At 36.7% G+C, this 16,472-nt stretch overlaps 1 protein-coding gene across 1 annotated transcript in view; it reads left to right on the plus strand.

Moving 5' to 3' along the window:
* The first annotated feature begins 1,199 nt into the window (after nt 1-1,199).
* The window catches only part of LOC143177706 (pleckstrin homology domain-containing family G member 5), a 65,347-nt gene continuing 50,074 nt past the window's right edge, over nt 1,200-16,472 (plus strand). The window contains exon 1 of the mRNA XM_076375825.1: nt 1,200-1,880. The gene's annotated coding sequence lies outside the window, so the exon portion shown is untranslated. The remainder of the gene's footprint in view (nt 1,881-16,472) is intronic.

The raw sequence follows: 16,472 nt of genomic DNA on the forward strand, positions 1-16,472 counted from the left end.
TGAGCTTCGTTAATTTGCATTGTAGATTAGATATCGATTTGGGAAACGGGGGAGAAGATTCAATCTGCTCCCGTTCCGTTAAACCGTGTCTGGATGAGCAGAAAACAAATAATCCTTACAAGTCCCCGTGTAGATAAATTTTTTGCTGAAAGTCTCGCCTGTAACATGGACATTACGAGGGGAAAAGGAATTTTTGGAATTTTATACAATTGAAGCTGAGTCTCCTCCTACATACGTTTTACGAAATTCACGTATCTCTACTGAAATAAATGTAAAATAACACGAAGGAAACTTTTACAGAAACGATGACATTTTCAAGAAGATTTAACTATTCTTAGAACTTCCAACTCCGTTTCTCAAAACCAAGTAGCCACTGTGCATGAGTATTCAGACACATCCACGTATTGGAAATTCATAAAATACCTACATTTTTTCTTTATGCTAACTGCTATCCAATACTATTCCTATCAGTATTTGTAAACCATGTATAATCGTCTGAGATGAGATTTATATCCAAAACTACATCCTACAATTCTACTTGGTGTATTTTGCATAGTGCAATAATGTGAAAGTGTCCAAATACTAATGCACAGTAGCGTACTTGAAAAGGAAAAGCACCTCAACAAAAAAAGATGCTACATACCAAGACCTATACTTCTTATTCAGTCCTAAAAAAAAAGAAAAACATTACAAGCCCAATAATGGTCTATCCCCACCAATAATGTACATTCCAAATCAACATTAGAAATACTTTCAACATCGCGAAACCTCACAAACGTTCGCCCTATCTTTTTCCCAACCCTACTTCCCGCGAGTGGTTCCCAATTAAAACACCTCTGGAACTTGCAGCGAGACTCTCCAGCCACCTCCGAAAAACCAGTTAACGCGAGCCTTCGAAAGCGTCGCGTCGTCCCTGCGACCTTTCCACCTCGCGCGAGCAATTTCTGCGTTACTTGGACGGGGGGAAAAAAGGGACAGCGAGGAGGGAGAGGAGAGAGGGTTGACAAGAATGAAGAAGCCTTGCGGGGTTGGGGGTGGGAGCGCGTGGTCGAGGAGAGGGATGGCAGTCGGGTGTCCGCGCAGTTTCGAGCCACCCCCGACCGTGGTGAATCGGCATGGGAGGTGGGTCGAGTTCGAAATGACGGAGAACGGATTTTCCCTCTAGTAGGACGCGCGACCTCAGCCCGGTAAGATCGACGCCGCCCTCGCCCCCGAGAACAGAACGAAAGCGCGGCGTCAGAGCCGACGGACGAGCGCCACTGACCGAAACGCTGTCGAGGACGCCCTTCCTTGTCCCTTGGGCCCGCGACACCCCCGAGGCCCCGAGGGGGAGGGAGATCGGAGGGGTCCCCCGACTGACTCTCTCGATTTTGGGGAAGCGTAATCGGCTGGCCGGCTGAAAGACGCATAGGTAGGGTGGTAAACGCGAGAGGCTCGTTCCCGCGAGGGGAGACTGATCGGAGAACGGGGAGGAAAATAGGAGGTCTCGATTTTGAACATTTCCACGCGGGAGGAGGCTGTGCCGACTGTAACCCTCTGTCGCTGTTCTCGCTGTGCGATGACTGAGATCGCCTCGTACGCGAGGACCGACGAGGGTTGATCTCGAGGCACGCACGGGCGCACGGAGGACGCAGGACCCTCGATCGGATTCGTCCCGAGATGAGAAGGAAACGCATGAAAAAGAGCGAGGCACCGTGCTTCCGGGAGGCGTAGGATCGCGGACTGCTGACGCTCTGGGACGGAGAAAGTGCGGCCAGCGATCGAGAGAGGGGCAGTTTTGATTAAGGAGACAGGCAACAACCGTCGGTCGATTTTACGTAGAGGGAGGAGTAGAGAGCTCTAGCAACCGCTCGCGATGGCGTCGTCGATGAAAGTCGAAGGTAACGTTGACATTTCGCTTGACCTAGGACTCGCCGCGGAAAATCGAGCCTTTTATGAGCCCGCCACTGGTCTTTGTCCCCGGTTTACGTGGAGTCACTGATTTTATCCGATTAGGATATCGATCCGTTATGATTCTTTTAGGAGTATTTGTATGCGGGTGGATAGGAAAATATGATCGAATTTTCTGTAATTCTCTTGGATGGCTATACTTAAGAATAAGGCGAGAAAGTGGGTGTTTTGTGTAGGGGATGCTAGGAAGATTTATTGAGGTTAAAAATGATACCTGTATTCAACGTATTTGGGGTTACGTATATTTTACAGGGGACCATAAACAAGACTTATTTTATAAGTACATATACATATATAAACTTAACTTTGTTTTCACTTGTAGAAAACTACACAGACAAATTCTAAGAATAGTAATATTTCAGAAAATATACAGGTTTCAGTAGTAATATAAACATCAAATCGTTATAGAAAGAATTTTTAGCAAACTCATTTATAAAGTAGTATTAATTAATTAAAATTAAGTACAATGTCACAAAGAAAATATTTTCTGAAATATTGCAAATTCGCAAAGTAGGTATATCTAAACTTTTAAAACTTTATCATTTGGAGAATATCTTGACACAAAACTTAAAGTGGTCTTATTACATATTTATAATGCTATTAGACTATTATCATGCTCTCAGCGATAATTATCTACAAAAATAAATATTCATTTATACATACATAACGTAAATAATGCAGGCAGTCCTTTAGCTATTTTACTATAGCATAACCATCGTTAAAAAGTTAACAAATTACATATTATTGTGGCAAATGGTCACATCCATTTTCCAAAGAAATTTTTACTACTTATAACTGTATTTTTAAATCAATAGTTTTATTTATCTTTATATAATATTTAATCTTCATAAACAATCTCAGAAACACTTCGTATTTTCTTTTCAATCTAACAAAAATTTCATTTAATTTTTGCAACCAAATAATTCTCTTTTATTATAATGTGCAATTATTAAGAAAGAAATTTGCTTATTTTTGTAAACGAAGTATTATTGAAAGATACTTTCAATATTCAGGAAACGTTAGCAAGTATGTAAGTTGATAAAGAATAATGGCACATGGCACTTTTCAAATATTGGTCCGATTTCACGTTTATGGTAATGTTCACTGTTCAGATCGTTCCGTGCGACGATCGAATTTCATTTTTATCGCGTCGCTACCTACACGAATCATGCTTCACGGACACGCGATCGAATATCTATCATTTTATTTATCACGATGATAGCGAGACTATTAAAGCGCGAAACGCTTCTTCGTCTTTTTCGCGCAACGAGCACCCTGCGGCGCGGAAATAAAAGCTTTTATATCGTCGAACCAACGACAGGACGCTGGGAATTCTGTCTTGTATCGCAAGGATCGCGTTGTTGTACATGAATACACACGAGAGATCCGTCGATTTGCGAAGTTTTCGGTTGGGAGACTTGGAAAGAATTTATATTTCATTGGCGGTTTCCGTGTTCTTCTATCTAACTAAAAAAAAATGAAGTAAAATGAGAATAGATCCTTCGATAAGCGACTTTAACTGAAATAGAATTTCGAAGTTGTAAACGTAAATGGAGAAATATTTCTATCGCTAAATCATGCAGAAGCGAAGGATGTGAGAATGAAACATTGTTCGAGAACGTATGAAGCGTTCCTTTCTAAATTAGGTCTCGTTTCTGCTTTCAGTACTTCCTTGGTAAAATAAAGAAATTTGAAATTGCAGGCACGTATAATTTTGTACTTTCGTAGTGTGAAGAGAAATCATATGTATCATACTCTAACAATTTATTTCGTTTTATTGAATGTAAGCAGGGTTTAGTGGCAAATATGTAAAATCAATAAGCATTAAGAAATATAAAGAAAAATATGTCTCGTTTTATACACGCTATAAACATTTTAGAGAATCAGATATGATTATAATGGAAGCCAGTATAGATATACATATTTATAAAATCTATATTCCTTGCAGCATACCATAGACAAATTTTTAAAGTCAGACTAATATTATCTATCTAATTTACCACATTTTTATACGTACTTAAATTATATATTATTTTTCTTATTATCTCCATTCACAAGTTTACTACTTTTAGGAGAGATATGATTCAGGGAACAGTTTGCTTAAAAACTTCTATTTTTTGTTATAGAAAAGTTCATAACACATTAAATTGTTTTAAAAATTACTTAAAAATTACTTCTTAAATAGTTCATCAAGTATAATCATGTTATAAAAAAAATTTGAATTTTTTATTTTCCTATGCTCAAAACTGAAATATACCATAAAGCTCTAGAACCTGCTTAAAGGTTCGTTAATTTATTTATAACATAAAATCATTGTCTATTTTTACTAGACACTTTCCCGTCTTCAGCAAAAAAAACTGACGATGTCTGAAAACAATTCACGATCAATTTGGGATTCATTTGTTCCCTGCATACTAAAGCAGAGTGTAACAATGAACGCGCGAGAAAAAAGGGCGCGAAACGTGTAGAAGTAACGTGTTCTGCATGAGCGTCCACGTTTGGTTAAGATTACAGGATTTATTCGGGAAATATTTGTCTTGCAAATCAGTTTGCTCCTGATTCAAATTCGATTCACAAGTTTCGGCTCCCTGTGTCCTATTGAATTGCTCGTTCGAAGCCCTGCAGGAAACGTTAAAATCATTTCGAAGATCGTCACGGAAATCCGCGAACGACCCTAGTTAGTGCAAAGTACATAGCGAAAGGTTAAAACGAAATTTCTCGCAGCGATTAACTTATGGAAACGATTCGTCCCAGTTTTAGTAAATAATTTCCCAGTGGTGTAAAAAGTTAAGTTCCAAGGTGTGCAAATGAGAAGCATCACGAAAGTTTACGGCATAGGAAGCCACTTCTGAATCGTATTTCGAACTTAAGATCGTATTATGCACGTACATTTGTTTCGCTTAAAAATAGAATTGGTTGAATTGCGGATAGTGTCTCCAGCGAAATCACTTTCTGCGAGATAACACTATTTTGAATTGTTTATACGGTGAACTTTAATCATTGTATACAAATTCCTACTACTTCGTATATCCTTGCGCAAGGAACGATCCATTCAAAATTTTAATTCATGCAAAATCCAAACAAGGATTTACTGAAATACAAGAAACTTTACTAAATCTTACCGTGTTTAATAAATTGAAGTAAACAAAGGGAAATTTAGCATCGGGTGGATTTAACCGAACCTGTTTCGTAACTATGATTATAAAATAAAAAGTACAAATTTTATTTAAAATTTAAGCGTTTATTTAAAATGCTTACCATCAAACGAAGTTCAAATTACTGTTAAATTATAAATCTGATGAAAACGTCAAGGATTAAATTGTTCCTTTGTTATATCAAAAAATTTTGAGATCGTGTAAAGAGAAAAAGAGAATAAGGACATTTAATTAATGGCTAATTGATAAACTTTCCTTATTAAAATTGGTTAAAAATTTTCTGCATTACAAAAATAATGAAATATAGTTTCAAAATATCGATATATTATTGGATAATATTTTTTTAAACGTATAAATGTATTTGTAAATTTGACGAAAGGGCATTAAAAGAATTTTTCGCCTAAAAATAAGGGTTCAAAAAGACAAAAGTCCATGAGATAGTACTGAAGCTGCAAATTTTAAACGCCAATATCTTGAAAATAGAAATATGTGACTTAGGTTATTTTGTCTTACAACCACAGAAATGTGCTTAAAATATATCCGAGGTTGTAAAGCAAAACGACTTAAGTCACATTTGTGTTTTCGAGACATTAGCGTTTAAAGTTTTCAGCTTCAGTACTGTCTTATGGATTTGTGTCTTCTCGAACCCTTATTTTTAAGTGAAAAAATTCGTTCAATGTCCTTTTTCTTTTTCTGAAAATATACATTTTAAATTCTAGATGTCCATTAAGATCTTAATCCAAATTTTTTGAAAATGCGAGATAAGTCGTTTTGCTTTACATCCACAGATTTCTCTCAATTTGTCATCTTTTAAAATTGTCATGTTCAATAAAAATCCTACTATTAACATTCATTGAACCGTTTACCCCTGCTAGGTATTGAATAAAAAAGCAAAATGTGTCTCTCAAGCATGCTCAGTTATTATTTAGTCCAGTTCATCACCACCAACCATTCAAGTTTCCTTCATGAAAAACTAACGTGCCAGTCGATATTATTTAGCTGCCTTCACCTCAAATTAAGAGACGAACTTGTAATCGATAAATAATCTAAAAGGTAGAAGCGCCATTATCGAAGCAATTAACTAGTCGCTGATAAACTGAACCGAGTCTCGCCACGTGTATCGTTCGAGAGCGGTTTTCAAAGAAACCGTGGTGGGGATGGCTCGTGCATAAATCAGTAGTTTTCGCGGTGGAACGCCGCGCTTGGATCGAACGCAGGTATTGACCGACTGGAACTTCATTTTCCGCCGCGCGAAACGCGAACGGAACGTCCCGTTCGATCTCGGAACGGTTGGCACGGCTTGGCAAGCGTTTTTGTGCCTGTGTTCGCGGGTGCCCTATCAATTTCGCGGCGATTCGCCAGCTCGCGGCATTCTATAGGCCTTGCGAGCCTCCATTTTGCTGGATCGCGGTCCTCCACGCTTCTGGCTAATCAATAACGTGACGCTTCTAAAATACTCTTCCCGTAATCTGTCGTGGCTCCGTTTTTTTTTTCTCTATTGCCTAAGGGAACTAGCCATTGTCTTCTATTGTGTACTTCGGGGTATGCTCGTATGCAGAATTGATTCAGCTCAGGATGATCTATTATTTGTTATTCAGGTTGGGCAGAATTCGTGGTATTGCAAATGTTCTATGCAAAGTGTTATGGGAGAAAGAAAATATTAGCTAAATAGATGCGAGGTCATGAATGTTTTGTTAAAAAGAATATGAAATAGCAGTGGATTGGTTCTTTGTATGGTACAGTGTAGTGAAATGTATATATCAGATGAAGATTTGAAATTGTTATTCGGATTGTATTTAGTATTGACTAATGTTACCAGACTGAATAGAAGATACGAGACAGGACTGACGTTCATAAAAACTTGAATTTATTCTTTATCTGTATGCATTCATCCACACAGAGTAAACTCTCTTCTTTAAAATTTCCGATAAGTAAACATTTAGTATCCGATTATCGTATTTTCATTATAACTTTTTAACGAAGCGTTCATAATACCATGTTTACGTAACATAGTTTCTCTTTTTTTACTGGTGGAATATGCAAGCATACTTTAACGAAAACTAACTCTACAAAAAATATCAAAGTATTTGCCTTATCTTCCTAAAAAATAACCTTTCATAAATACTGCAAAGAATATGGGAGGAGTTGGAAATGAGAACGAGGGTACTCGATAGAAGCATTCCATAGACTCAGCGTATTTCATTCCACTGTGCTTCACTCGAAAATAGTTAATAGATTTTAGTTGTTTTTGTAGCGATTAATTTAATAAGTCAAGGGAACACGGTAATATGGAAGCTGCAGACAATAAAGGCAGCCTTTGGTATTTTCTGTTTAATTGTTAACTGAAAGGCAGGCCAGCAGGGGGTGATGTTAGTAATGTAATTTTGATCAAAATATTACAATAGCCCTGTACAATAATTTCATCACTCAGGGCGATGGAATTTTTCGATTAAAAGAGAATAATATAAAATGGAGAAAAAATTCGTTTTACAAGAAAAGAGGAAAATAAGGGAAAGAAGGCTGTATTCTTCCTTCACTCATGGAAAATGAACAATTTCCATGGTTCTACAATTTAATGAGCATAAATTTGCATGGATATGTAATATTCTCTATTTTTTCGAATAAAATCTGCGATAACGAATTTGTTTGATTATGTTGAATGTATTCCGTGAAGTGAGTAATTACGGTTGGAGAGTAATTAATTATTGACACGTTACCCGATTACGTATTGGTCGAGCAGCTAAACTTTTAAATACCACAACTTTACCAATTACTACAGATTAACCACTGTTGGAGCAAATAGAAGTATTAAAAGCCCTTTGAATATTATACACTTATTGGTTTATCTTATAAGTCGTATTTAAATATTTTACCTTTTTGGATATAGCGATATTATATTATATCAATGTTCAGTGTTTCTTTAAAGTCAAATATTAGTGAACATCATAACGAATAAATATTTATGACATATAAATTCCTCGCCGAAAGAACGAGAAATCCTACCAACATAGCGAAATTGAAAAGCGGATTAAATTCATTTTATTTAACTGCAATAAATTCATCCCTGAAGAGGTTAAACAAATAAAATGGTCATTCATTTGAATAATTAAGCCTCTTTTGTGTGTTATCATTTTATTACTGCTGGAACATCAACAACTCTTCTAATTGAAAGTGTACGAAAGATACGTATTTTTCATTCGGTTAAGTCATATACTTCTCGTAAATAAACTGCATATTTCACTGATGCAGGGTAGATACTATAAAAAGGGAAAAGCTAGGATTACTGAGCGAATAAAAGTTTATGAAAAATTTCAAAGAAGCATTTTTCTCCATGAAGAGACATTCCTCGAACCACCAGACGTTTACCTAAGCTATACATACACAGTTCCTTGCGCGAGTTATTGCAACTTCGCTATATTATGAAATTAATGAAAATCCGTGGCTCTCGACTCAAGCGGTTTAATAACATCTCCTCGGCTGTTTGCATAAATTACAGGCAGTTTGGATCTGTTAAATATGAACACGATGTCTGCATTTCGTTATTATTCGACGTAACTTTCGACCAGTGTTATCCCTGTCGCGGGATTTCATTCCCATCGGTGTAACCACCAGTCGCCATTCAGCGAAACATTCTTACTAATAGAATCAACCTACTCTAATTATCATTATTTCGTTACATTAGGAACAGCAATTGTGTCAGTTTTAAGTTAAATCGATCCCTGGAAGAGCAATCTCGACAGGAAAAGAATCGCGACAATGGACGACGGCCATTTTGGCAAACTTTTCGCGCCATTTCCGTTCGCTTCTCGTAGAGTCCTCAGTTGAATCAACAGAGTTCTCGATTTGGCAACAATGAAAGGGGAGAACCTATCAGTAATTAAACCGTTTTTATAGAAACGTTGGTGAAGCTTCGAAAACAATGCTTTTAAGGTTTTATGATGGAACAATATAAAAATATTGTTTCATGTATTTGTTTTTTTAATCTCCAGCACACAATTGAGGACCCTTTTTCTACGTTCTTTTGCCCCGCGCTATTAAGCAGGAAACTGATTTTAACGTAGTTCAAAAGAATGAGATTTCTGTTCTCTTCTAGCTTTTTTAAGACAATTTATGTGTCTTAAACTTGCTGGCGAGGTAAAGGGATTCTAAGGATGTACAGGCTGGTTTAACGTTTAAGAAAATCGAATGTCGTCGCTAGCGTAAGAAGTTTTCCTCAGAAAGAAAGAAAACGCAGCGGAAACTGTCATCGTTTACGGTAAAATAAAGCATGATACTGCAGAAGGAAATGAGTTTTCCCCGCTTCCTTCACTGTAAGTGATTTTTCCAACACAGAGATCGTGATTTTTTTATTTCGCAAACGCGATTCATGAACCTGGATGCCTCCTTGCAGATTTATACACAGTGTCCCATGTGCCACTTCAAAATTTTAGTACTTTCCTTAAACTTCACGAAAAATTATGTTAAACAACACTTAAATTATAGTTAGGCTAATTTTCATAAATCAGAATTTTTTATCCTCATTTTTCTTTTGAAGGTGAGAATGTTAGCTTATGTTTCCTAAATTAAACTTAAGTAAATGTCTCAGTGATTAAACATGCCCCATTATCTAAACTTACTGTTTATCTAAAAATCTAAACTTATTGCTTTAACTGCAATGCTATTGTTTGGACTGCAAAGGGTTAAATGCTTTTCGATAGAACAAATCGTAACAAATCCAGAAGCTCTGAATACATTATCAGGAACATGTGCAGAAAATTCAATACAAATTGTACATCGTTGCGGTATTATAAAGATATTCGCTGCAGAAGAAATGTAAATTTTTACCTCTTATAGCATTAGGAATAAAATGGAATAATAAATTGAAATTGCTGTATGACAATACGCAATTCTGTATCTCACAGTACTAAGATTGTTCTCATTGTCAGTCTCAGTTCTTTCTATTGGACTTTTTCCTACAGAGTCATTTACAATCTATAGTCTACGCTGTTCCAACTGAAAAGATAGCATTTAAAGCAGAGTATTCCCATAGCATGTAAAGAAGTCCGTTATGAGAGCATTATACTCACGGCAAATGCAAATTTACTTCATCGATCGAAGCTGTATTTACAAGAAATAGATTGCAATCCCAACACTTGTAATCGGACGCTCCAAGCTACCTCGATGTTGCACAACTTTTATTGAATTTGTGCATGCTGTTTGTATTTTTTATGTAACATATACTTGATCTTTTACGTAGCAATTTTTGACTTTTCATTATTTGTTCTCATAAAAAGTATTTACAAAACACTGCAGTTCCATTTTTGAAATATTTGAACTAACATTAAAAATGCAAATAAAATAATACTATTTTATGAAACTTATATAGACTTAAATATAATTCAAATATTGTCTAAAATAATTTTTTATAAAATTTAAGGAAAATCTTTAAATTCCGTAGCGACACGCGTGGGAGCACTCTCTGCCACGTAGAATGTACGTGATACGAGGATCTTATTTAAAGCCGAATACACGCCAGGAAGGATAGTGTAGATCTGCCAAGGAAAAGTCACGAAGCTCCTTGCGCGAGGAAGCGAATCTAACGTGCGGATGCGGTCGTGTAATCGATCCTAAAGAAACAGATTCACTGTTGTCTTCTGGTATAATATCGCTTTTCCTTCTGCGTTGTAAAAATTCAGCGACGCCGGTAATCCTCCGATGCATTAAGCCAATCCTTTCTTTCCTCGAACCGAGGCTGCTGTTTCTTTGTAACCATGCAGCTTTGTCTGAATATATTTATTCTTCATGGAGGAATCTAGCTCTTAAGCGTAATAGATTATTACAGATTCTTCTTGATTGAACAACACGAAAATATTGACGATATAAAATACTGTGCGCAAAAGTCTACCAGGAAATTCGAGTAGTCGAACTGATAAAATTTCGAGGGAGACAAGCCTAAAGAGATAACGAAAACGCTGCGCGTACAGTGTATGAAATAAGATAACTTTACGTGCATAACAAGCTGCTATTATAATGAAGCTTGCGTGAATTATGAAGGCTGTGTTTTACAAACAGACGCCTACTTTTTTATGTATGTATTCTTTTTGCGTTGCATGAGTTTGTTAAGTGACTACAGAGATGATCGGCACGAGCAGTATTTGTCGAAGATTCTCTACGTTCTTGGAATTGCGCTTAAAGGTTTGAATGTTTGAAATAGTCAGTGGAAGATTCGAAAGTAAATATTTAAATGAGTTGGAGCGATGGAAATCTTGCATTTTTTTCAAACAACTTTTTCTCCTTCGACGGCTCTAATTGCTCGAGTTTCCTCCTTGGCTTTACTTTCATCGTCGACGCTCTGCCGAGAATTTCCAAATTTTACTGTTCCATTTTTTTTTTTTTTAAATTCATCGTCGCCCATTTTTACTGGGCCATTAGCGCTCAAACCATTTGCAATGAAATGTGCCGCGCTGAGCATACAGAAATGAATATTTCACGAATATCACGCGCGTTTCGCGTACAAATTGCGCAGTCATGGCTGCGCGATGTATCGTTGTTTACCTTTTTTTTTCGTTCACGACAAACGTTTTCGGTTCAAGTATTCTATCACACTTTTTCCTATGACTGTCGTCGAAATCATTGCCAGCAGGAAAGTACTGGCTTATCGCGCTTGTGCGTCTCTATGACTCCATATATTGCGTGAAATTGCATTCGATATCAATAAAAAAGATTGAAAACATTATTGCCTTATGAAAACGTGTGCAAATATAAGCAGAAGAATTATTTCTACGATACTGATTTACCTCCAATCACATCGTAATTACTGCAAGTAAATACAAATATATTACACAGAATCACAGAGATCACGTAAATTTAAATATTCCAGGAAAAACATTCGCGTTATTTTTAACAAGCTAAAAAGAGAATATTTTGAAATATTCGGTATAATATATTCGTTTTGACTGAGTACTTAACTTAAATTGTTCCATTACACAAGGTTTATTTGTCCCTTCATTTAAGTCAACGTTCCTTGTGTCCCTTTCGATGTGTGTGGCCATTCGGTGAATCTAAGGAACGAGGACGGATTTCCGAGAAGAGTCGAATGGAATTCCGCCAACGATAAGAAGAAGTTAATTGAGAAATGTACCACCCTCGGTGGAGCCTTTCCTCCAGGGTGGAATTAGATTTGAAAGGCGATGATCGATGAAAGATGACTCAGAACACCCTCGAGCGTCTGAGACGAAACACATTCACACGATAATCGATGCTTAAAGCACGTGGCATTGAAATACTTGGCTAGATTACGGAATTCGATGCAGAAATTAATTAATTGTTTTCGCAATATACTTAAAACCTTATGTTGTTCGTATAGTGCTATTACCTCAAACCTTTTTTGACTTCTTTTTGGTATTTCAACTGTTGCCTATTTCGATAGTCGATTTTCTCTTTTTTGTCACTGTATAGGAGGTTATGATTGCATAATACCCCGAAGAAATTGTTTTATCGGTTTTAAACCACTTCTCTCCTAGTTGGAAGCGATCGCAGTAGTACGAGTCAATCATTGACGTCCACTGTCTCTCCATAACACTTGAAACTATTAGCACTCCATGTGTAGATCGTGATTTCTAATTTAACTGGATTGGGTCCATACCTATCTCAGAATTATTTCAGACTCCACTCAAATTTACATGCTCCTAATCCATACCTAAATCTAAGCTAACTCACTTTCCATTTATACTTTGTATCTTCTAGCACTTTAACACTTAAAAGGCTTCATAGCATGCTCAAGCAATTTCTTAAAATTTGTTTTTTAATTGTACCGTTTATGGTATCTTCTCAGAACGGAACAGAAGGAAGATTGAAAAGTTTGTTATCGAATTTGGTGTGTTTTAAATACTGTGGAAGTTGCTAAATAGTTCTTAAAATTAGTTTGTTAGAAGCGTAAAGAAATAATAGAGAACGGGAAAAGTGGTTGCGAGTAATAAAAGAGAGTTTAGAAAGCTTTCCCAACTGAATTCCCGAAGTGGAAGCGTGACTGTTAGTCAAGTATCTGCGAAAGACGAGTTGGGAAGGTGCATACTGCAGCGTTATATTGGATATGAGAGATTTCAGAATCGTATTTGGAGCGTGGCAAATAAAATTCAAGGATCTCTTTTAATAGAGGATACTTCACCCACTTATTTCCATATCGTTTTTTTTTGGGGAAGGGATTTACACTTTCTCTTCGACATATTATCGAGAGTAGCAATTACTTTATACTAGGTGGCTTTACACAATGTTCACTACGGTAAACAACGAAGAACGACTTTCTTAGTTATGCATTCCACGTTGAGTTAATCTTCATACATATTTCATGGAGGTTGTCCACGGAGATAGCACGATATCGTTTTGACAGTACTTTAAATACCTCGCGTGTATCGTCTGCTGTGTAATTAGAAGGCGGCGACTCTGTACCTCACTCTATGAAATTGTTACAACCATAAAAATTAGCTCGACAGGTGGAGAGGAGATTATGCAAGAGTTGTTTAAAATTTTAACACATTGCAGCTTACTGTTGCCACTCATTTAACAAAAATGGATTAATTAAGTACCATAACATTGTAACCTAAACATTTCTGTAACAATCCTACTGAAATTTTAGAAACTTTCGATGAATCTCAAAATTTCATAAAAAATTCGAATTTATAAATTAAAAAGTTCTTGAGCAGAGGAACTTGTAGTTCCAGTATTAAGTCTTGTAATTAATAATTTACGAACACGAGGAAATTTTATTTTTAATTACTTAATTTAAAAATTTGATTTATTGTTAATTTAAGGAATGGTTAAAAATTTTAAATCTCATGCCCAAAAATGATAGAAAATGCAAAGTTTCAATGCACTTATGCTGTTTATATAATTTTCACGTAAGTCGAAGACGCTTACCTTTCGTGGAGATTCCATTTCGCGCGAAGCAGTGGTTCGCCCACCAGAATTAAACAGTAAATTAAAAAATACGCGGTTTCTCAATTTAACGACCCTTGCCCTGGGAAAGCAACCAGTCTAGACACCCGACAGGCCAGCTAGTTCCCTGGTTATTTGCTGACGAAAAGCCTGAAAATCTCTTCAGACGTGAAATCTACTTGAGTATCAGAAAGGAAAAAGCTAGGTGGAGGAAAAAATTGTGGAGTACATTGAGATTCGTTTTCACCCTCCTCAGTGCTCGGGGTCCTAATCGATCAACGTCGTACCATCATCCCTCGATGGTTCTCCGAAGAATACGTAAAAATGTACCAGGTATACGAGTTTTTTTCACAAATCAAGACTCTTCACATCCAGATAAATATTCATAAAATGAAGAGGAAATGAAGAGGGTAGAATATTTCTTCCCTTGACTGATATCCCTCGCAGGATTGCAAGGCACAAACTCTTTTTTTTCGCAATTCTTTTGGTTTCTATTTTCCATCGCCCATTCGAATAACAAACATTCTCCTTCTGAAGAATAATTAATGATCCCTGGAATTTTCAATTTCGCGAGGAAAATGGGGATCCTTCCATGGGATCCGTCAAGGACTACCCCACATTTAAATATAGAGAAACTGAAGATTCATCGAGCCACTAAAGTCGAAAGAGATAAGCTTCCAAGTTAGATCACAATCCCCCCAAGAATCGGAACAGTTCCAAACTGTCCTTATCATTTCCGATCAATCTGCAGTGATCCCCTTTTTCACGTGTGAGAAGAGGGTCCAAGGGTCGTTTGGATTTCCAGGATCCTGCAATCGCCGTGCCTCGTGACCGGCTAATGACGTGAAACAGCAAGTGAACGAGGCAAGCGTGCAGTGGGGTTGGTAGGCAGGCTGCGACTCTTTGCTAAAAGGATCTGGAGGGAGGCGATTACGTTCCACCTGGCGGTCGATCAGATTTTCGTTTAATACAAGCACTACTTCCCTTCATCCCCTCGCGAATGTTGATAGGTGGCGGTACCTTGGACAAAATTGACTTTAAAATTTCTCTCCCGAGTTATTAAGCCGACTAGATACACTTCGTAAGCGGATTATACTGACGTTTCGAGGGATGCTTCGTAGAATCGAGAGGAATTGGTTTAAGGCTGTGGCTATACGGGAGTCGACCTTTCTCGGTGTAAATTGAAGAAATCGGATCCAAGATATTTACTCGTCCCGTTTACGTGTCTCATATGACATATAATTTTCATTTAGAAGGAGAGGTTTCAATTTCTCGTATTTCTATCCGATCCCATTTAGTTCACAAGTACCACATTCTATTAATATTATAACTAATTCTAGTTTTAGCAGGGATCAGCTATTTATTTCGAGAATTAACAAAAAAATATTTTTTAAAGAAAACAGTACTAATCATATCTTCATGATATTCGGTAACTGTTCTCATATTTTGCCATATTCCAAATCTAAAACATTAAGACATGATCAAATAAATATACTATATCAGTGGCATAAAATATGCATTACATTATATAAAATATAAACTACCGTAGAGAAACACAAATCGTATTACCGTAGCGCACCATAGAAGGAACACGTATCTCTTGGCTTTGCGAAATAGTTCAAACATTAATTACATTCTGCACACATTTTGAGTTTACTTTTAGTAACAAAATTCCCGCAGATATTATTACTGAATAATGCCACTTGCAATGCAAAAGTTATGATATAATATGACAAAGTTTATTTCCTATTTGTTAAAAAGATAAAATATTACAATTTTACATTTAAATTACTAGGATGCTTTTTATCAATACCGAACGATAGGAATTGATATTAATGTATGGTAATTTACATAGTTCGCTAGCACGAACCTGAAACACGTTCTTCGAGTGATCCCGTGTAACAAACCGTGTAACTTGTTGATCGACCAGGCTTAATTCGAGGATGATCCATATACGTGTCCGGGTCTATGTACCAGAAGCAATATCGGGGAGATTTCAATATTTGGAAAAGTGGAACGGAGAATCGTCAATGCTCGGACGCGCATCGCATCGCTCGTGAACACACAAACCGCTCCACCGATCCACAAACCCTGAACCCCAAATTCAATGCGTCCACCATGGTTCGTTTGTCAATATCGCGGAGAATCTCGGTCGATAAGACACGTGGTCGGGTAGATTTACACTTTCAAAAGTAATCCCATTCTGGATGGGTATAGACTAGTTTTCACTACTTCGTTGTTGTTTAATGAAAGCTGTTACAGTTTTGAATTTTCTTGTAAACTATTACATTCAATAGTCTATTCAAATAAAATATTATATCTATTCAAACAAAAGTTGTGAGGTACTAAGATTATGCTCCTCTTTGGTATGCTATTGTCTGTATCAAAAAACTTTCGCTTGAAACATTTTTTCATGTAACAAATAGTTTATAAAAAAATTCAACTGATACAGTT

This window comes from Calliopsis andreniformis, chromosome 3 (assembly GCF_051401765.1).
Source record: "Calliopsis andreniformis isolate RMS-2024a chromosome 3, iyCalAndr_principal, whole genome shotgun sequence".
In the NCBI taxonomy this organism is placed as follows: domain Eukaryota; kingdom Metazoa; phylum Arthropoda; class Insecta; order Hymenoptera; family Andrenidae; genus Calliopsis; species Calliopsis andreniformis.